The sequence below is a fragment of the Cupressus sempervirens genome, chromosome 3, assembly GCF_028749045.1.
Source record: "Cupressus sempervirens isolate cs-2001-9-10 chromosome 3, ASM2874904v1, whole genome shotgun sequence".
NCBI lineage: Eukaryota > Viridiplantae > Streptophyta > Pinopsida > Cupressales > Cupressaceae > Cupressus > Cupressus sempervirens.
In genome coordinates this window covers 641090761-641114684 of record NC_143120.1, presented here as the reverse complement: position 1 = coordinate 641114684, position 23924 = coordinate 641090761, and the positions used below count along the sequence as shown (strand labels likewise).

The 23924-nt window shown below is 36.2% G+C and overlaps 1 long non-coding RNA gene across 6 annotated transcripts in view; it reads right to left on the bottom strand.

Annotated features, from left to right (window-relative positions):
• Window positions 1–22930, bottom strand: part of LOC149568317 (uncharacterized) — a 111805-nt gene extending 88875 nt beyond the window's left edge. For all 6 annotated transcript variants that reach the window (XR_016361672.1, XR_016361673.1, XR_016361675.1 and 3 more), the window contains exon 1: window positions 22695–22930. This is a non-coding gene — a long non-coding RNA (uncharacterized LOC149568317). The remainder of the gene's footprint in view (window positions 1–22694) is intronic.
• Window positions 22931–23924: the final 994 nt, after the last annotated feature.

Genomic DNA, 23924 nt, shown 5'->3' with positions numbered 1-23924 from the left:
AGTCAATGTGATAGCATCTCTGTGAAGATTACATTCCAGTATGACAGATTTGCAAGTGTTTTGCCAACACTGTGTATGCATTCAGTTAAGTTGAAGCTGAAATATTTTAATATTGTGGAACAACTGTGTTTTGAAGAGAATTCAGAAACCGATGACAAGTGGAAAAGAAATATTATATTTCATGTTTTTCGTTAGAGGAACGGAGAGTTGGGAAGTTTATCGAGCAAGTTAAAATTGTGGGTGTGTGGAGAATTTTGCCCAGAGTCCAGCCTGAAGCTGAGCGCGTTTGGACACTAGTGCGTACCTCCAAATTTGAAGTGACCGGAAGCAACAAATCTTTCTATGATTGATTTTCGTGTCAAATCAGCATCATTGCCGTTTTTGGCTTCATGCAATATCACTTGTGAGACAGGGGAGTCAATAGCAATCTTCCATTATTATAAGTTCCCAGGAATTGCTACTGAGTATCTACCATAGCCAAACACGACATGAAGGAAAGAATTCATCGGTATGAGCTTTGAAGACAATTCACTGCAGTGTTCATCCCAGCTTTTATGTGCTTCTCCGGTAGGTGAAGATCACAATACATTCCCTATTGTGATCTCAGCCACTGACTCTAACAAAAAAATTGAATGGCCTAGTTGTGCATGCCGTGACTGGTGGAATAAGAAACTTGCATACTATTTACATCTACGGTAGGAGATATTGGTAAACGTCTTTCTACAAGGGGAATATTGCTGGAATTGGTTCAGTTCGAATAAAGAGCACAATTGGTTGTGAACTAGCTCTGCAGTGTAGATATCTTCTCACTCATTGCCGTTTTAAAAAAAGAAGTAATAACAGACATTTACTTATTTCATGTGTAGGAAGTTTGGCGCCTAAGACATTGAAAGTGAGGTAATTGATGCCAATGAATGAAGGATAAAACAACAATTTCCTTAAGAAAAGGTTGTCATGGCAGAAGCCAACTCAGTCTGGGCAGTTACGAATCTACATTGAAACTGGAGCCTTTTTTCTGTTCAATAAAACCATCTGTATGTCGTTTGAAGAGGGATTTTGTTGAAACGGTTTGCTATTGGCATATACTGGAAGAGCCTTAACAGCCAGTAATACTGGTGCATTTGTGAACATTGGGTGAGGTAGGGTATTTGGTGTTGTCAAGAGCATCTGTTGGAGTGTGTAAATATATAATAATATTTTCAGGCTGTTTCCAGGATACAGAACGTCTTCTTCGTCAAAGCTACTCTTGTGGTGATCTTCAAATATACTGTTTAGCCTGCCTGAAACATATAAAGTAATATATTTTGGTGGGGCAGACATTTCACTGCATTTATAACTGCCGACTCTGAAGGAGACTAATATTTCATTGAACATTTGAATTATATGTGTAACACGAAGTTATCAGGAATTCAACAGCAATGGTAATGATAATAATACTGGAATTAATAAAGTGCCTGATATTTGATTATCGCTGGATTTCTTTAGAGATGGAATTAGCATTACCGTGAAGAGATTGGTGACAACATTGACAGAGATATTTTGATTTCTTAACTGTTTTCATTTATCTACATAATATAGTTCTCTGTTTGAAGGAAGTTTGTCATCATACATTTGAACTTGGTGGGGACTAAGCCTAAAGCCAGTGCAACACCAGTTTACAGTCACTCTACTAGAACCTTTATCTGTCCCACAAACAGAGCACACATAAGCAGATATGTTCAAGGAAATTTCAGCTAAAATAGGCAAAAATTATCAATCAAATATTGCAATAGTCTGCTACAAGCCTTACATCAAGAAAGTTGCCCTCTTGTCCTTATTGTCGTGAGAGCTGAAGTTTCAGGATTTAGTTCAGTATCTGAAGCAAATTGTGGTTGGGCATTGACTTCTCGATTGACTTCATCAGCATATTCAACTATAGAAAATTTGAATGGCAACAAAGGACATATCAAATTTGGCCAAAGTACTCTATGAGACCAGTAGTAAGCTGGGCTTGGAATTGCAAACAAACAAACATACTCTCAGCACTTCGATTGAATTGGAGGGATGCTTAAGCATGGTCAAGCAATTGCCCTCTAAGTTATTGTAGATTGCTCTTGCTCCTATAGTGAGCGCTTTGAGTCCACACAAATGGCTGAAGCATTCAAACAAACACGTAAGTTTGTTGGTTACTTCTTGCTTGATGGAGATTACAAGGATTTTAGCACCTCAAGAACCTTACAAAGAAAATGTAATGAAAAAGGTACTTATGGTTGATAGCTTTCAAAATCTTGGAGACACCGGCAGTTATCATTTCTCAAGAAGGGTTGTCATACTAAAAGCATTTGCAGAAATCAGACTATGCAACCTTATGCTTGACATGGGATTTTATGCAAGCATAAGATTGTATGATCTAATACATACCATGTTTCAAAATCTATTAGGGACAATCAAGGAAGAACACAATGCAGATGTTATTGCAGTCATGCATGACATTATGGTCATAACAATTAATGAGAGTGATGCCCATTTCCAGCCACTTCTACAAATGCTGTTAACCCTTTCCAATGGTGAACAAAGGCATCACTAAGTGCTTATAAGCTGATCCACAAGGTGCTCAAACATTGTGATTGAAAAAATGAGAAGTACAAACAACTACAGGCTAAACAAGAACCCAAGGCAAGGGAATTACAGGATGTAGAATCTCAAAAGATGAGCAAGAACCAAATGAGGAAAGAGCATATTTGCTTCACTTGCAAACATTTTTGGTCACTTGGTCACATTTGTGGGGCTAACAAGCAGGAAGAGTCAGCTCAAGAAGTGCAGATAAGTGTTGAAGAGGTTAAGGACTCATTAGTTCAACTTCAACCTAATGAAGGCCATGAGAGCAAACCCACCATGGTTAACAGTACAGATTATTCTAGCATCCTATATGGTGAGTTGGAGGTTATTGTTAACAAAGATTATGGTGATCCTAAGGCTGAAAATGAGACTCTCAATGCGAATGAATTATTTGAAAGCAATGACATGATAGTTGATGAGACAATAATCTGGAGAGGAAGGAAGTTTATGAAAATGGTTCAGTTGAAAGTGAAAATGAATCTAGTATTCAAGAACAAGCGCAAGATGATGTTACCTTAGGGGCTGATTTGAAGGACCAATCAGACAATTCATTTGTAGATGATGATTTTGGAGCGTATTATTTAAAGGATAAGCTGAAAGTATCAAATGATATGATCATTGCAGCCTTACATTGGGGAAATTATGTGGGAAGTAAAAAATATTTAAAAGGAGAAGGGAATAATGAAGAGAATCAATAGTGCAAGTCATCACATTCTTAAGAGGGCATTGGAAAGAACGAAATCAGATTACTTAAAGTTGCTCAAAGATAGAGATATGGCTGTCAAACATGCTGAAGATAACGAGAAGGACATAGATGAGTTATATCTCCAGTTAAGTATGACACAACAGTCATTACGTTAGACTAAAAATCAGAATTATTTAATAGCTACTCGCATAGATGATGTGCACAATTATAGAGCCAAGGATATCATACACATTGTAGAAGGGATCAATACCCTTGGTGAGAATTAAGATTAACTTAGTTTCCCCACTTCACCAAATCTAGATGAGACTCATAATGATGAAGCAAGCTTCAAGGACCAGCAAGAAGTCAAACACATGAGTTCTGATTTTAACAACAACAGTTATATGATCTCACCTTATCATGAGGTAGAGGATGAACCAAGTAATCTTACTTCAAAAACTATGTGTGAAGATGATCATTTTGTTGAGGAAGATGTTGATTTTAGTGATGATACTTATGGTGAAGCAGAGAGTTCAGAGTTGTCCTTGGTGTGTCCTCGGTGTGCCCTAGGGCTTTTTACAGGTTATCTAGAGACTTACCATCACGTTCTTATGATACGGTAGCTGCCTAATTATTGATTGGTGATTTTATCTTCCTGCATACCCTAGTTATCAGTGGCTGCCTTGCTTGGAGTATTACTATATTTTCATATTTAGCTTAGCCTACAAGGAATAGTGAGTTGCAAGCAGACAAGTGGGAACATCACATGTTCCTAGATTTCTTATGAGATGTTTTCCTTCCCAGTTCAACAGCTTATTGGTGACAGTAGACATTCTTGATGCTGATTCAAGTTATGGCGGTGACATCCTGAGGCATGATGAGTTGGTTCCCCTTACAAATGGGCACTGTGTTTGGTTGGTTGATTCAAGAGGTCAGTGACTCGCCGATCATCTAATTCTACACCCAGGATCATGTTCACAGATTGACATGGGATCCAAGGATCTAGTTGATGGATGAGATGCATTTCGACACCTTGTTTCGCAATGTGGCAGGATGTGTTTTCAGAGCTACCTGCAGATTGATATGGGATCCTAGTGTCAGTTAATGGCTTTATGATTGCTTGAGGGAAAGCAATAACAAGGAGGGAGAACTACAGCCTCCCCCTTTTGGGACATTAGGAATTCCAAAGTTAAATTCATAAAATATTAAATTTGGCTTATGAAAGTTTTAAGCAAATTTATAAAATGGGTGAATTTAATATTATAAAGGAGGTTAAAAGGTGACAAAAGAAGAAAAGGATGAAAGACAGAGGTGGAAACTGAAGAGTCACAACTTGATGCATAAAAAGAAGGAAGACTCATTTTCGCATGCTTGGTTTATGATTTCAGATTTCAGTTTCTCTCTTGGAGAGCTTATTGAAAAGCTTCAACTTTCATCCAGCCTGAGGATGGAAACCCTCGTGTTGATAGACAGTGGATGCAACACCACTGTCTGTGGGATGTCACATTAGGTGTCTCACGTGTGCTTACAAGTTCTTTCTCAATTTCTAATGTGACTGAAAATCTGTGATTAAGATTGGAATTTTTGATAGCTGGTATGTATAATGCAATAATGTATCAGAAGAGTTTAACTGAGTTTGTTGGTCATGCTATTATAATTGTTGAATATTAGAAGACAACAGAAATTACTGAGGTTTTCCACATGCATGTGTTGTTTAATTGCTGGTCAAGTTTGAAAGTTTATTGCATAAGTGATTTAGTTGTATTCTCAATTGTATTTTGAGATAAGTTTGGGAAAATATCCATCTGGGATATTCCAGGAGTAGAAGATAAAAATTAAAATCTGGTTAAAATTGTCTCTCATGCTGTTATTACTAAGGCTCAAAAACAACTAAGTTTGCTGCTGGTGAGTCTCATCCAAAGGAAATGATTTCTCCAAGTCATAAACAAAATTTATTGATTCAAAATTCTCCTACTAATGTAGTTGTTGCAAAGGTGTGTGAAGAGAAGAAAATTAGAGATGAGAGCCCCTAAGTTAAAGGCTGGATTCAAAAATCTTAAAGAGAACCTTGTGTTGCTTTGTTTTTCCTCCTCTCCTCCTCGAGCCAAATAGAAAAATGCCAAGGAGGCTAAGGTGCTTCAGGAGGAATTAACTCAAGTTGGTGGGAAACCAAAAAAGGAAGAAGGTAGATGTCAGAGGAGAGAGTAAACCAGATTGCACTTCTCAAAGAGAAACAAGAATTAGGGATGCAACAAAAGAATTGGCTAGGGATTTTGGATGGTCTCCGGGAATCAAAAAATAAAAAGATGTAAAACAAAGGATAAGCCTCCTCTATCAGAACTTAAAAGTTGTGCTCAATAGTAAAGATAACTGTCTACTCTTTTTAATATGAAGATTCTTTATGGAACATTTGAGAGCTGAATAGCCTTGCTAAACAGCATATTCTGAGATGTATGCTTGTGGAACAAAAAGTGGATATTTTATTACAACAAGAAACCAACATGAAAGAAGGGACTTATAAAAATACTGTTTAAAAAAACTGGCGTAATGCTGATTTTTTTGTTAGTGACAAGGAAGGTGCCTCTAGAGGTTTAGCTACTCTATGTAATTCTGCCAGACTCTCTCATGCTGAAGCACCTATTTCTAAAAACAGCCTTATTAATATGTGTGATTCAGTAACTAGTCAGAAGTGGAAGTTGTTGAACAACTATGCCCCTAATTCTATGACTTCTAGAGTTGCCTTAGATAATCTGGTCTCTTTGATTCTAAATCGTCACAACGACTGCTAGATGTTGGGGGAAGATACTATTTCTCCATTGTTTCCTTCAAAGAAATAGGGTTTTGTTAATGATTTCTCTGATAGTATGCTGGATTTTGCTAATTTAATTTTTGTTGTTGGGTTAGTTGATATTAATCTTCAAGGAACTTTCTTTACTTGGTCTAGTAGGTGAAAAGTTATCTAGGTCAACTTGGACTGCTTTCTCTTATCTAAAAATTGGGACATTTTGGAAAATCTTTCCTTGTTTGCTCTCCCAAGGACTGGATCTGAACACAACCCTCTCCTTTTGAACTTCGATTTCAAAAACTTGATTGAAAATTGGGAGTACCCCTTGTGATGGAACTTCGATGTTTAGGGTAGTCCACAAACTTAAGACCATAATGGACACAAGGTGAAAGGATGAAATAAAATGTTCATTAACAATATCTTTCAAAGAAAACAGATTTTTTGCTACTAAAATTAAGGAAAATCACGATAAAGTGGAAGGAGGCCAAAATGATGAGGAAATTTGTAATGAAGCCAACTTTTTGATAGAATTGTAATTACGAAGGGTTGTGAATTTTCAAATGGATTGAAATTATGAAGGGTTAAAACTTTTCAAATGGATTATGATTGTAAAGGAGAATATAAATATAATTGGCTTTCTTCAAAAGGAGGAGGAACTAAATAATCTTATATGATTGTCAAATATATTCTATCTAAATGGTATATATATATATATATATATATATATATATATATATATATATATATATATATATATATATATATATATATATATATATATATATATATATAATATTGATCATAGATCGATAACTATGACTATTATACTATTAATATCATTTACAATAATGAGATTGTAATATCAAGTGTACTAGAAAAATCAGAAATATATATCCACGCTTCAATCCTACTACTATTTGGCTAAGAAGGGAACATTGAAGTGTTGTCAAGGAGGGGCTAGTGTAAATTCAAAGAAATGGATCTTTGTCCCAAAATAAGGTAGGGATCAGTGTTCTATAGGCCTTCGCGATATGGACTTGGACCTGTAAACTTTGAGGGAATCCATTGATAGTGGTATTTAGGCAACTTGGTTAACACCAACTGCTTTTGTCATGAGTTGGAATAACTAATAAGGTTGGACATAAGTGTTAAAGATAAATCCAAGCTAATGAATCATATCCCAATAGAGGGTAGGGGTGAGTGATACGTAAACTTTTGAGATGCGGACTTGGACTTGTAAACTTTGAGCGAGTCCATAGCTGGTTTCTAGGCCACGGAGGAGCTTGTATAAATCCAAGCTAATGAATCATATCCCAATAGAGGGTAGGGGTCAGCAATATGTAAACGTTTGAGATGCGGACTTGGACTCATAAACTTTGAGCGAGTCCATAGCTGGTTTCTAGGCAACTTGTAACATATATACCATCCATCCATAAGCTAAATCATAATATGATTGGGTAATTGGAATTATTATTATTATGGACATATTTTTAAGACATATATACATTATGATTGATTAAATAAGTATCAATCATGACCGACCCCAAAAAGGGGACATTACAATGGTATCAGAGCGTGGTCTTGCCATCATGTAGGGTAAAAGAGGATATAGGAAAATAATTCATATGAAAGAGTAATGCGGAATGCCAATGGAAGAGGTTCAATCATAGCCATGACAACAATTGAACAATTTGGACTAAAACACATACATCTTTCAAATTAGTAGACAAAATTATCTAATTGCTTGAGGACAAGCAATTTGAGGATGGGCAAACTGTCATGACCCAATTTAAGATAGAATTTTAATATTAATTAGATAATATGATTTTATTAAATAAATAATGATAATGAAATCATATATTAAAATTGATATTAAAATATAAAAACAAGAAATTATAATAAAATTATAATAGAAATGACAAGATACATAATCTATCATCAATAAAATAATATCAAGTAAGATTTAAAACGATTAAATAATAATAATTTTACAATCAATGAATAAATAAATAAAATTAACTTCAAGAGAGAATATTGTAAAAAGTATGTTAGCTTTCTAAGAAGGATTTAATAATATATAATAATAAACATAAAATAAATAAGTAAACAAATAATATAATATAGAATAATATATTTTTAGCTAAATCTAATGAAAAGTCAAGAGATATATAACAAAGAAATGTGTCTCTTTCAAATTAATATGTAAAAGAGTGGAGAGTTCATTTGAAATGGGAAAAGATGAGAAAAAGAGAGAAGTTGAAGAAGAATTAATAGAAGAGGAAAGGAATGTGAAGAAAATAAGGAAGTGAATTTTTGAAAAGACAATAATGATGAAAAGATGTAACTTTTTCATAGGGTTGTAAGTATGAAGGGTTGTGAATTTTCACATGGATTGTAATTATGAAGTGTTGTAACTTTTCAAATGGATTATGATTATAAAGAAGAACGTAAATACAATGAACTTTCTTCAAAAGGAGGAGAAGGAAACAAAGAATCTTATATGATTCTTAGATATATTATATCTATATGATATACATATTTATATATATGAAAATTGGTCATATATCAATAAGTACAACTATTGTATTATTAATATCACTTACAATAATGAGACTGTCGTATCAATTATAACAGCAAAATCAGAAATATATATCCACATTTCAATCCTACTACTATTTGGTAAAGAAGGCAAAACTGAAGTGTTGCCAAGGAGGGGCGTGTATCAATTCCAAGCAATGGACCTTTGGCCCCAAATAAGGTAGATGTCAGCATTCTGTAGGCCTTTGTGATATGGACATAGACCTGTAAACTTTGAGGGAATCCATTGATAGTGGTATCTAGGCAACTTGGCTAACACCCACTACTTCTATCATGAGATGGAATAACTAATAAGGTTGGACATAAGAGTTGAAGATAATTGTAGGAGTATGGCGTTACCAAGGAGGTACTTGTATAAATCCAAGCTAATGGATCATATCCCAATAGAGGGTAGGGGTCAACGATTCATAAACCTTTGAGATGCAAACTTTACCTTGTACACATTGAGAGAGTCCATAACTGGGGTCTAGGCAACTTGGATAACATCTATACCATCCATCCATAAACCAAATAATAATACGATTGGGTAATTGAAATTATTGTTCTGAAAATATTCTTAAGGCTTATATACATTATGATTGACTAAATAAGTATCAATCATAACCAACCCCAAAAAGGGGACATTACAGTGGTATCAAGGCATGATCCTACCATCTTGTATTGTAAAAGAGGATATAGGAAAATAATTCCTATGAAAGACTAATGTGGAATGATAATGCGAGAGGTCCAATCATAGCCATGACAACAACCGAACAATTTGGACTACAAGACATGCATCTTACAAATTAGTAGATGAAATTATCTAATTGCTTGAGGACAAGCAAATTCAGGAAAGGTAGGTTGTTATGTCCCCAATTTAAGATAGAATTTTAATAATAATTAGATAGTACAATATTATTAAATGAATAATGATAATGAAGTCATATATTAAAATCTAAAAACAAGAAATAAAAATGTAATCATAATATAAATAATAGCATACATAATCTCTCATCAACAAAATAATATCTAAAATAAGATTTAAAACAACTAAATAATGATAAATTTACAATCAATGAATAAATAAATAAAATTAACTTCAAGAGAGAATATTGTAGAAAGTATGTTAGCTTTCTAAAAAGGATTTAATAATAAATGATATTAAACATAAAATAAATAATATAATATAGAATAACATTTTTTTACTAAATTTAATGAAAAGTCACGAGATATGTCTCTTTCAAATAAATATATAAAAGAGACGAAAGTTCATTTGAAATAGGGGAAGAAGAGAAAGAGAGGAGTTAAAGAAAGATTAATATAAGAGGAAAGGAATGTGAAGAAAATAAGGAAGTGAATTTTTCAAAAGACAATAATGATGAAAGGATGTGACTTTTTGATAAGTCATAATCTAAGTCTCAAGGTTCGAATTCGAATTCAAGTTTGTCAAGCATAAAATTCAAATGCAATTCGGCAAGGTTGAAAATTCAAAAAAAAAATTGACATTAAATTTCGCTTGTATAAATTTATTTATTTTTAAAAATAAGTAATATATCCACAAAGTTGTCAAAATAGTTTGACATTGCTAAATAATTAAACTAAATAACTCAATTTTCCTTTAAAATAAAACAATATTATTATAAATAACAGTATTATATAATACTATGTGACTCTGGATGGTAGATTTTCAAGGATGTTCTCACACTACTTTGTTCTTTTTAATCATTTTAGGCACAGTACTAAGGTTTCCATTTCGTTTTATCTCTTATCCTCGGGAAGAAAACTCTGGCTAACCCTCCTCTCCATGAGGGCTTAATGTAATGAGGCCCATAGAATTGTAGGGACTGAGTAAGAGATTATTGTGCATACCAATCGCCCTATTCTTTTTGAATTGGAAAGATACATCCAAGGATGGATTGATCAATCAGCAAGCAGCCCACCTAGTGTCGTGCTAGGGCGGATCATTGAATTGAGTTTGGTTCCCAACCGAATAGTAGGCACTTATGAGTACATCAAAGCCCATTCCATTAGCAAATTCCCTGAGGTGAGAGAGACGGAGGATGTGGATGAGAGTGAGTCGGAGGAGTCTCGGGGCCTTTTCTAACCCTGAAGACAATGAAGGCTTGCACTCGGAGAAAGAGATAGTTCCAAAAGCTAAGGGGAAGGGTAAGGATTTTGTCCACAAAACCCTTGTGAAATCTTCGAAGAAGAATGTATTAACTGGGAAAAAGCAAAAAAAGTAAATGGAGTCGGATGAGGATTTGTATGAAGAGGAGTCTATGGAAACTAATGAGGATGTTGGTTATAGCAAGAAAAAGCAAGGTAAGGGGGTGCATAAGAAGAGGAAGGCTATGTAGATGGCTTGGACCCTTGTGCCCAAGAAACAAGCTAAGATTGTCATTTCGTCAAATGAGTCTAAGGAAGATAGGGATGAAATGGACACAGATGTTCAAGAAGATAGTACTAGCAAGAGTGCCAAGTCGACCATGAGTAAAGGTGAGATGAAAGATGGGTGAAGTTCAATTTCCTCACTAGATTTCATTAAAGATCGGTGTGGGGATGATTCCACTCCAAAGGAGTAGGACATTGTTTTGATGCCCACACAGACTACAAATACCAAGTCGGCTGATGAGAACCCTGCAACTTCAAGAGATAGGAAAATGGCATGGAAAACTATAAGTATGGATACGGTAAGGTTGGAGATTGCGAGGGAGAAGATAAACTTGAAGGTTGGAGAGGCTAAACCAGGTAAAGTGGAGATCCAAACACTCATTGATCCTTCTTTGATCATTCTCAGTGACAACAACGAGGAGATATCGATTTACTGAACAATGTTAGGAACAGTCTTTTGGATAACTTCAAGTCCATCAAGTGGTTGTTTCATTAGGTCATTGACTTGAAGTATAGGATGGGGACCATGGAATGGAGAATTGATGGTGAAAAGATTCAGGATGTTGATGAGAGGGAGAAACCTCCCACAAGTTCTCTAATTGACATGGCTACTTTCTACAGGTTGGAGGCCCGAGTGCTAGAGCTGGACAATAAAGTGAATGGTATTGAGAGCACCCTCAAGAATATAGTGGATCAAAGCTATAAAATCCTCAAAACCTCCAATGAGCATGTCAAAATCCTCATTAGTAAATTGGAAGATAGTCTGAGGGAAAAAGCCATTGACACTGTTGTTGAAGACCAAGGAGTTGATGTTGATAACAAGGAAGGGACGAGGAGGAGGACCAAGGCCAACACTAGGAAAATGCATATTCGGGCCTCTTTAGATATTAGCCAGATTAAAGAAGCAGTTGAGAAGATGGACCAATTGGAGGAGCAGGCAGCTAAGCTGATCAAGAAAATGGGTTAAGTCCCATTTCTTGTCCCTCTTCCTTTTCCTTTGGTGTATTTTTGTTTTTGTGTTTTGTTAGTTTTGTTGTCCTTCTGTAGCTGGCTTTGTTCGGGTGTTGGCTCTATTTCTTTTTTATATAATGTATATCTAGACTTAGTGTTATATCTTTAGTATCTTTTGTACAAGGTTTCAAGGCCCCTTTACAACCTATTTTCCTAATCAAAAACAGCGTTATATTAGATATCATAAAATTTGGATGAAGTTCGTAAAGGGTAAAAATCACTGAAATTCAAACTTCATGGATGAAATTCAGCATATCATGTGACTTAGGTCATAATTATGAAGGGTTGTGAATTTTCAAATGGATTGTAATTATGAAGGGTTGTAACTTTTCGAATGGATTATAATTATAAAGGACAACATGAATACAATGGGCTTTCTTCAAAAGGAGGAAGAAATAAAGAATCTTATATGATTCTCAGATATATTATATCTATATGATATACATATTGATGGGGAGCTTCTTCACTTAGAGCCTTTTTTGCTCTACCAAGGCTACTTCTTAGCCTTCTTAGGGTCCCTTCTCTAACCTTAACCTAGAGGACACTCTCCTAGTCCCCTTTCACCAAGAAACTCTCCAATCAATTCAAGTTTCACTCCTCTGACTCCAAACACCCTAACTGTGCACCTTTTGGCTTAACAAACCAAAACTCCACCAAATGCCACCAATAGGTCAAAATCAAGTTTGGACCTTCCTCTTGAGGTTCTTGACACATTTCATACCAATCTGCATCATCTTGCTGAGTTTCACACACTCACAATCCAATATTGCTTTGTTTGTCCTTGTAGCCCTTATTAGCCATCCTAGAAACAAGGAACCTACAATAACTCACGAAATCCCTTAACAAGGCCCATTGGAGCCTTTTAGACTTTGTTTCCTATTGACCTGGGCTTGAAGATTTTCTAGGTCTTAAGTCTCCATGGTGTCTATATAGTACAATTCCAGAAAACCCCTATTTTGAGGGTTTCAAGGGCAATGATGACAACTCAACTTACCAAATGGTTTAAACCTTGCACCAAGCCTTCTCCTTTGGTTTGTGGACACCTAACACTTTCCTCCTCCATTGCCCATTCAAGATTGGCATGTGCCAATCCATTGTTCATGCTAGAACCCACTTGCAAGCATCACTGCACCTTGCCAAGCTTCTACTAGCTTGCCTAGGGCTTGCTTGCAAAACTAGAAAACAACCTTTCCCAACCTCCAAAACTGATATTTACATAATAGACAGTGGCCATTACTTGATTCCTAAAGGCCATGGACTTTCAACTATAGGAAGTCAAGCTTTAGCCATGTTTGTGCTGATTGCTCAAAATTGGGCAGCAAGAGTGTAAAAACCAAATAATTTTGTAAACCCAATAAAATGGCAACTACTGATCAAAACAAACTTGCATAGAATCAATAAATGAACTCAAGCAACTATTCCATCAAGAACAATAGGCACACCAATCAAGCAAAACAAGAAATCCTTGCAAAACCCATTTTTCTGTCAACAAATCTTTTTATTGTTTCATTAACTGTTCGTACATGTGATTCAACAAACCCCTTCAAATGAGTTGGATCATGCTTATATAGCCTTCAACTAACTACTCGGACCCTTAGGTTGAGTTACAAACACCCATCTTGTCTTTTCCTAAAAAAGTGCAAAAATTGCCATTGCAACTTTGCAAAAATGTCAATGAGCAATTTGACAAGTTTTTGCAATATGGCTTCTTGGCCTTCCAACCTGATCCAATTTGACTTCAAACCACCTAAAATGTTCTACGAACACCTAAAGACCTTTCCAAATCATTTCTTGCCCCATTTTAAGGTATTTTTCCATATTGTGCTCTTTAGCACAATTTGAGCATTTTTAGGCTTAATAGGACCTAAATTGCTAACAACATGACTCAACCCTAACTCCTTTCTTAATCACACCTCCTAAACCTACCTTGGGACTTTACACTTAGTTCTTATTCCCTAAATGGTTGGCTAGACCATTTACAAGCCAAAATTATCTTAGGGTTTTGCCTTACCCCAAGGTGCTCCTACACCACATATATATATATGAATAGTGATCATAGATCGATAAGTACAACTATTGCATTATTAATATCATTTACAATGATGAGATTGTAATATCAATTATAATAGCAAAATCAGAAATATATCCACATTTCAATCCTAGTACTATTTGGCTAAGGGAAGACTGAAGCGTTGCCAAGGATGGGCTTGCATAAATTCCAAGCAATGGATCTTTGTCCCAAGACAAGGCAGGGATTAGTGTTCTATAGGCCTTCATGATATGGAGTTGGACCTGTAAACTTCAAGGGAATCCATTGATAGTGGTATATAGGCAACTTAGTTAATGCCCACTACTTCTATCATTAGTTGGATAACTAATAAGGTTGGACATAAGTGTTAAAGATAACTTTAGTAGCATGGTGTTACCAAGGAAGTGCTTGTATAAATCCAAGCTAGTTGATCATATTCCATTAGAGGGTAGGGGCCAGCGATCCCTAAACCTTTGAGATGCAGACTTGGACCTTTGAACTTTGAAGGAGTCCATAATTGGTGTCTAGGCAACTTGGATAATATCTATACTATGCATCCATAAGCCAAATACTAATATGATTGGGTAATTGGAACTATTGATATGGACATATTCTTAATTTACATACATTACGATTGATAAAATAAGTATCAATCGTGAACAACCCCAAAAGGGGACATTACAATTACCTAGACAAAGATGAGCTTAAAAGGAATAACGTATGCTTCAAATGTCAAGAGCCATGGGAAAAAGGGCACAACTATCGTAAGATAGGGTTAGACATAAAGATATCATGCTATAGATGCAAGGAAAGATGGGAACCTGGCCATAAATGTAAAAGCCAAGCCCACCAATTAGAAGCACTTCTAAGGAAGAGGGTAAAGAAAATCCTAGCAAGAAGGCTAAGTATGATGATATCGAAGAACAAGCAGCTTTGGCCACTATCACTCAAACTGCCAAACACCATCCCTTCCACATAAAAGGCACCCTTAAGGGACCAAAAGTCATCACCTTGGTAGATAGTGGAGTTTCTCATGATTTCAAAGATAGGAAATTGGTGACAAAAACAATATTGGAGACTAAAGATTTCAAAGGCTTTACAGTAGCAATTGTGATAGAAGCCATGGTCAAATGCACAAAGATAGTTCCCCAATTAGAAGTGTGTTTGGGGAAGCACCCTATTAAGGAAGACTTTTATGTGGTACCATTCGATGTTGACAAGATATTAGGCACTCCTTGGATATATTATTTAGGATGCTTTATGCTCGATCTACCAAACTTAACAATCTATTTACAGCATGAAGGGCAAGAAGTGACATTAAAAGGGACCCAAAATATTCCCTAAGGTAGTTGCTTGCAAGAGGATGGAAAGAAGTTTTAGGAAATGTCAAGGGGAGCGGGCAGCATAGTGCATGATCCTTGAAAAGTCTGCCCCACAAGGAAGACCATTCACATTGATAAAAGACCTATCCTAAAAAGGCATAAAAAGTCTTTGATGACATACCCCCAAGGTTACCCTGCAAAAGGGGATTTGAACACATCATACAGTTGGGAAACGGAGCACAACTTGTAATTACCACTCCATATAGGCAACTGCAAAACTTTAAAGACGAGATAGGAAAAATTATAAATGAATTGCTGAAGTTGGGCCACATTCAACAGAGTTCCGACCCTTTTGTATCATCGGTTGTACTGGTTAAAAAGAAGGGTGGGACAATGAGAATGTGTATAGAGTATAGAGCCTTGAATAAAAAGATTATCAAGAATCAATATCTTATCCCTAACACAGACAAACTCATTGATGAGCTCCATGGAGCCAAGTATTTCTCAACAATCGACTTAAGGTCACAGTATGACCAAACAAGAATGAGGGAGGAAGATATCCCAAAAACAACATTCAAATGCCACTATGGACATTCAAGTTTCTAGTCTTATCCATTAGTATAACAAATGACCCCACCACATTTTAGTCCTGTATGAATCACAGCTTCAGGAAGCAACTCACAAATTTTTTGTTAATATTCTTTGATAACTATTGACACAAAAGTTTGCACCCTTGCTTGAGGTTGACCCTCAAGCGACCTTGTGTAACATGGAAACAGCCTCCAAATATGGGACTTGCACTCTGAGGCTGAATCTTCGGAGAAGGCCAACTTCCTCACTGTCAAAGTGCACCTAAACTACTACTTGAGAGAAAAAGGGAGAAGGAGAACAGAAATTAAAATTTTGAAAGGGAAAGGTGATGCACCAAGATAGAACATGGTTACGACTTTGCCCACAACTGCATGAAACATCAATGAAACACTCCAATATACATAACTCCCCAACTCCAATTACCCCTCACAACTCATATGCAGATCAGGAACTAGATAAAATGCTACAAGGAAGAAGCTTCACAAGATAGCATTAACAATAAGCAAAGTAGATACAACATATAACTTGAAAAACAAAGAAGCAACACTAACAAAATGCAAGAAGGCATGCACAACATTAATGGTGGAAGAAAGTAAGAAATAGAGCTATTTCATTAATGGAAGGCAAGAGTTGCATAATGCTACTGCAAAATACAAACAGAGAAGAACCCCTAAGAAATATTTACAACTGCCTTTTAAAGAGTTTAGGCATAACTCTGATTTAACTATGGAGTTCAAAGCCCAACCAAGGTGGAGTTGAGTTGCAGAGGAGAGCAATAACTGAGAATCAGAAGAAAATTTTATCAAGGAGTGCAACTTGATGCTGGAAATGACAGGCAAGGTAAAAACAATGCATCTAGCCGTAAAAGGGATCAAATCACCAAAGATTTGATCATTACATGCATTAAAGAGGCATGGAGGGCATTGGCGTCGTGGAAACCAAGCCCAAGAAGTCATTGGGCATTGAAGAACAAGCCCTGTTAACGTGTCATGGCCGCAAGAAGTCAGTCTGCCAACAAAATGTAGGGTTGACTGTGAGGGGGAATCTGATTTCCCCAAAATTGAATGGTGGTCATCGATGAAGGTCCTCTCTTTGAAAGGGACAGTCTCGATGCCACAGGAAATCTCCCAACAAAAGATTAAGTCGCCATTGTCAATGCAGATCTTCCCCTCGAGATGGACGGCCAAGATGCTAGAGAATCTCTCTTAACGAGATTAAAACATAGTCGTCGATCAAGATGATCTTTATTTCCAACAAACGGCTGAGATGCAGTGAGGAGACTCTAAGATGAGCCAGATACAACAATTGTCACACAATTCCGGGCTTCGGAGCCTTATGGAGACTCTGTAGCGTGAAGAAACACCGAAATGGTGACACGTGGTAGCGTGACACAATTTCAAGTTTCAGAGCGTTGAAGGAACAAGGCAGTGTGAGGAAACATCAAAATAGTGACATGCGGCAGCATCTCCTACCTTGCCATTTGACAGAACGGACAACAATTTATAATCCTCCGTTGAATCTCCGTTGTCGATCTACGCAATGGATGTTGTGTTAAAAACAAGTGCCAAAGATGGGATCCTCTACCAAGAATAAACCGAGTTCACTCGATCAACGAAGAAACTGAGCTAACACAAAATATTAGCCGCCAACCTTAGTGGGTTAACCCAAAACAAGAATCCAACCCATTGAAAGATTACTCTAATCGGATATCTGTGATGGGCTGAATGGAGGCAAAAATAGCCAACAATAACATCCTCATATATGGTAAAACATGATCATCTCAAGCATATTGACGAAGTAATTGAAATTCTTGAGCAAGGATCACTTTATGGCGAAGATTTAAAGTGTGAATTTGGAATTATAGGAAATTCTATACTTAAGCCACAAGATCAGTGAACGAGCTATGAACGTTGATGAAAAGAAAACTAAGGCTATTAAGGAATGGCCTAAACCCAAAACCTTTAACTCAGTCTAGAGGATTTGTGCGACCATGCAATTATTACAAAAGGTGTGTGAAGGGACTCTAAAAAATGACAGCCCCCTTACAAACTTAACCAAAAAGAGAGTTATTGGATGGAATAAACAAGCTCAACGAGCCTTTGAGAACATCAAAAAGGCCATCTGTTCATGTCCTATTCTGGCCATCCCTAACTTCTCTCTTCCATTTGAACTGCAATGTGATGCATCTGGAGAAGGCATTGGTGCAGACCTCATGCAGAACAGGGACCCAATTGCTTTTGAAAGTAGAAAACACAATGCTAACGAAAGGTCTTACTCTATCTATGCTAAAGAAATGTTGGCAATTATGCATGCCTTGGCAAAATTTAGGCAATACTTGTTAAGACAGATCACAATAGTTTGCAGTTCTTTTTAAAACAAAGGGATCTTGATGATCGCCAACAAAGCTGGGTGAGCAAATTGCAGGCTTTTAACTTTGATATAGAATATGTAAAAGGAAAGAATAATATAGTAGTTTATGTATTGTCCAAAAGGTCCCACTTGTATGTCATAACCAATATTACAGCAGACTGTCACTAATGAAGAAAATAGTCGTTTATAAACAAGAACATAAATATCGATACTCAATAAAGATACTCACTGACCTGGAAGCCTGCGATTCAAAATACTTGTCACATGAATCAACAAGAGTATCAACCATAATTAATAAATAAAATTAATGTTAAAGCAATGTCTTGGTAGGACAGCAATTATAATCCACATCCATTATATCATGAAGAGGCACATTAGAAAACAATTTCAATTAGTACACAATGGTCGATGTCACATGACAATTAAGTTATCAGGAAGCATTATAATAATGCTCTGATTATGCAGCAACTAGTATTGATAATGAAATTATACAATTTAAGAAGACACTTGGGTCATGTCTTTTACACATGACTCCTCGTCCCAAGCATAGGTTATAAGAAGACACTCCATCATCAATTCGGGCATTGGAAGAATTGGGTAAACAGATTATAAACTACATCTAGCTATCATCAAAGGACTGAAGATTATTAAATAATAAAGATTTAAGGATATATTCAGTTCGGACTGATAGTCTGAGACATGGTGTCAGCAAGGATTGGTGCATTAAAACTATCAACTGTTACAGTAGCCTGGTATGTTCAGTATTCTAATATTTAGGAAGTATAGTTACAAATAAATAAGGAATATAAGGTATATCAAGAAAAGATTAATGGTTGAAATATATAAATATGTATGTCCGTGATTGAATCCTGCTACTACTCAATACCTGAAGAGGAAGGGACTGAAGTGTTTCCAAGGAGGGGCAGTCTAAACCCAGCCAATACATTGATTCCCAAGATAGGGTAGGAATCAACATCCCTTAAACCTTGAGGGTATAGTCCTAGGATAGGATAAGGGCTTGGACCGGTAAACTTTGAGGGAGCCTGTTGTGCCTCATCTCTAAGCACTTTAGTTACATCCATATCTTCTTCCCTATCAAACTTAAGTAGTAGTAAGATCAGCATTGACATTTAAGAATTAAAATTAGTAAAAGAAGCCAAATTACTTAATATGTTTGACAAATGAACAATTTTTCCTCACCTTGAATCATGGAATAACATAGATCCGAATCATTATATCTTTGTCAACTCAGCTTGGGATAATTCTGGTTATAACAGGCCTGAACCTTGTAGGGGGCATTACAGACATAGAATGAATGATAAAGGGTGGAAGTAGATAATAACAGCATGGAGAATGGGACAGTTCCAACTGAGGAATGGTGTGCAAGGTATTAATATGGAGAACGAACAGTCTAATGAAACATCACAAGGTGTTTGCTGTGGCATGTAATAAAGATATAATGAAGACAACAAGGAAAGCATAAGCATTCCTTTTGACGGATGATGATGACAAGAGGCCACAAAGATATTTGTTGAAGATTGTGAAGACATGCAGGACAGAAGTATGGTTATATGCACAGTGGGCAACAAAATGCATGAGCACCATTTCAAAGTTTCAAACTATGAAATGGGCAGCAAGGTATGAATTAAGAATGCTATGACATTGATTTACAATTACAGAAGTATATATTTGAGACAACAGTAATGAAAACCTACAGAGATAGAAGAAGAGTGATAATGAGCATGGAACAGTCATACTGGGATAACCATCTTGTGAAAGAGGCAGTCAGAGAATTCTAAGGAAATGACAACATACGGGGGTAGTTTCAAGCTTTAAAGGCTTTGACAAGACTCCACATATGATGTAAGTGCAGTGAGAAATAGGACAGAAAGAAAAAAGAGGAGAGTCGAATGTCATGAAAAGGGTGTAAAGGCAGTCCATGCATGAAATAGTCACAGTTTAGCAATAATTGGTGACAAGTCTAAAAGGGCAGATTATCATGGAGTAAAATGGCAGAGAAGCCAAGAAGGGAAATTTTGGAATAGGTTATGAACATTCATCAAAGCATAATGAAATGGAATTTCATCAGATATTGTAGTTATAAAGTATAAATACCTTGATAAACATGACGCATGGTGATACCATGAAAAGTAGAAACAAATGAGAGAGGTTAGGTACAAGGAAATGGCAATTGTTTTTTTTAATGAAAACATAAGGATAAAGCCAAAGATGAATCACAACGACACAGTATACCTAATGACAATGAGTTAAATGATGAATGGATAATGGAATATGAATATAACAAACTCTTACTAATGGTGGCATGTGCCATTTTCTTATCCTTAAAAATATCCCACGTCCCTAGAAGGTAATTATCATTTCAATGTTGTTTTTCACATGTTCTAAAAGCGTGGAACTGAGGCTCAAAGCAGGTTGAAAGATTTGAAAGACAATTATGAGGCAGTTGTAGCAATTTGAACAACAAATAATGACATATGGGACACCTGGGAGGCATATGCCAGGCATCCAAGGGATTCCAAAAAAAGTATGCAAGTTGAGACCAAGTCAACACTTCCCTCATCTAACACCACCCAAGGAGATTTCAAGAAATCAAAACAACAGAAGCTTCTTTCCGGAACAAAGATGGAACGCAACCAGGTCAATTGAAGTTGTTAATGACCCTAACCATGCCCTATTATCGCTCATATTTGTTGAGGTTGAAGATATAGTACAGCTAGGGAGGCTTTTTTGGGAGTTCTTGCTGGCTTTTGGCCAAGACTGTAACCTGGAATAAGGTTCTTTTGATCTGATTATGCGAAGAGACTCAATTTTTCAGATTGTGCACTGCTGCAAACCTTGTGGCTGCTTCAATGTGTGCATTATATTGATTGATGAGTGTTTCTGTGAAGTCATTTGTATTTTAAAAATTAAATTCCTTTAATATTTGTCTCTTTGGTGCCTTTAGGTAGTAAAATATACTTTTGCAGATTGTAAGTTGTGATGACTTTGTTATGGTGTAAGCTGTGAAACTGTAAGTTTCCTTCTAAAGACTAAAAACTGTTTTGAACTCAAACCTTCTTGCAAATCCCTGATGCATTGGTGAGTGAACACATTGAAGTTGTGTAAAACAATTTTGTCTAAAGAAAAAGCAGTATGGGTATGAATTCATTTTGGTGCATTGCCCCATGGTGTAGTTTTTATTTTCAAAGTTATTTCTATTCCCTTTTCCCAGAGAGCAAAAGTTCCAGTGACGTACTGAAGGGAACTGGCCCTCTCTGAAGGTTGACCTCTACTATCAAAGCCCACACTTTGTGAGTTAATCCAATGTTTCATTGCCTGGTTGAACCAGGTTCAACAAGGGTGTACATTCTAGTGACAACAGTGAGATGATAGGTCAAAAATTAGGAAAACATAAATTTCTACGATGATCCCTGGGTCCTCCCTCATCCCCCAGCTAAGATAGCAGACTTAGCATGATTCTCCAGCTTAAACAGGTCATTGGCAACATTGTGCAACCCAGGTCATTTCCCACATGAAACAGATCAATGGAAACAGCATACATAACTACTTTAACAAGGTTCCTGACAGGGTACCAGATAGAATGTGAAAAATTCTGCCGTTCCCGAATATGCCTCAACTCGTTCCCGGAAAAATGAAGTAAATGGAGTTCTGTCTTCTACCACATTTCCCATTTTAATGACAAAGATAATGTTTTATGTGGATTACTAAAATAGGAGTATAATGTCATCTTTGGATATAAATAGCTCAATTGACACATGGGGCAGGTACATAAGCCAAAAGCAAATCCAAATCTTGCGGTTGGCTGCCCATCCAAATATATTTTACCGAAAGGATAACAGGGAGCTCTCAATGTGTACACTATGGTATACATGTACGCTGTGAAATCTCTAAATATGTGATGCCCCCTACATGAAAAATTATCTGTGCAGACCATCCTACCGGGAAAAAAAATTGCTTGAAGAAACAGTAAAATTCTCACCAACCAGCCTGCAAGCAGACAACTAATAACAAGCAAAGGTATATCCTTTATGAAAGCATAGCTGCTAACATAAATACAAAAATGGAAAGGCGTATTTGCAGTAAACCAAGTATGATAATTACCTTTTGTTCTCATTTAAACTGAGACAAGCCCAAATTCGGATTATGTTGTTTTCCGATAAATTAGACCCAGAAATTAAGATGATTTTTTTTTTAAATATCGAACCATCGGCATCAACAAGTCTTTCAGAGTATGAAGATAAAGAGAAAGCTTATATAGGCACAGGTTTTACAGGCTAACAACTGAACTCTTCTGATGTAACGGAAATATCATACCTTCCAAAACCCGGGAGATTGCTGCGAGCGAAGCGCGGATCCGCAACGAAATTGAAACGAATTTTGAACAATCGTCGTACAGATTGCGGCGGTAATGAGATTGAAACGAATTTTGAACAATCATCGTACAGATTGCGACGGTAACGAGATTGAGACGAATTTCCACTCTCCAAAGGTTTTCCCGCGTCGTTCACTTCTAAATCTATTTCAAACCTTCGTCGTATACCAAAAACATGGCTTCCTTTGGGGAGGTCATTAGTTCAAACTTGGCATTCTCAATAAATAAATAAATAAAATAGTAAATTTATATTTTAAAAATATGAAAAGATTTTTGGAATATATTAAATTAGTAAAATTACAATTGTCTTGTTAAAAATATGAAAATGTCAACACATTGGACATGTTAAATGTATTACTAACACTTGCATCATAAGAAGTGCAAGAGAATAACTAACAAACAATTTTGTACATGTTTTAACTTAACTACTTATATGTGTAACTATGTAAAATTAAACAAATTGTTCAAGTATTCCTATTACGTGTATCATTTGCCTCAATCAAAGAGATTTCTTAGCTCTTGTAGTCTTGGCATGAAGAATAGAGTTGCCCAATAGATAGGTTACTCGGACAAAATTCTTGTTATGGAAGATGGACCCAACAACTTAAGAAATAAGAAAGTGAAAGGTATCTCAATCTGCTCAACTAGTAAAAATTCTAGGGAAAACCACCATGCAAAATCTTGCTTCTCAAATTTATAGGGAGCATCAAGTCCATTCGCCTTCATTGTCATATTGAAGGTTGTCTCTAAGACAAAGTCTTCTTGTCTCCATTGTCATTTGTCATTGTTGTATCTAGGCAAGTGTGATTTTCTTTTTAAAGCTTCAATGCTCTTTACTTTGTTTATAGGAAGTCTGATGATTGGAAGTGACAAACTATTGGGTTAAAAAATTTGATATAGAGCATAACTTCAAGCATCCTTTCATGTTTTGTCATTGTCTACTTGATGGTTTAATATTTTGAGAACTGTCGAATGAACCCTTCCCACATGTTGATATCCAATCTTGAACATAAAACTCCCCTTCATCCCAAAGGAGGTATGAAAAATATTTTGATGATCGACTACCAGAATCTCTCTACATAATTGCAAACCTGCAAATGTAATAAGAAGGGAAAATTAGAGTGACACTATTTAAAGGCTCTCATTTGCAGGAAAATTTATTATTATCGAAG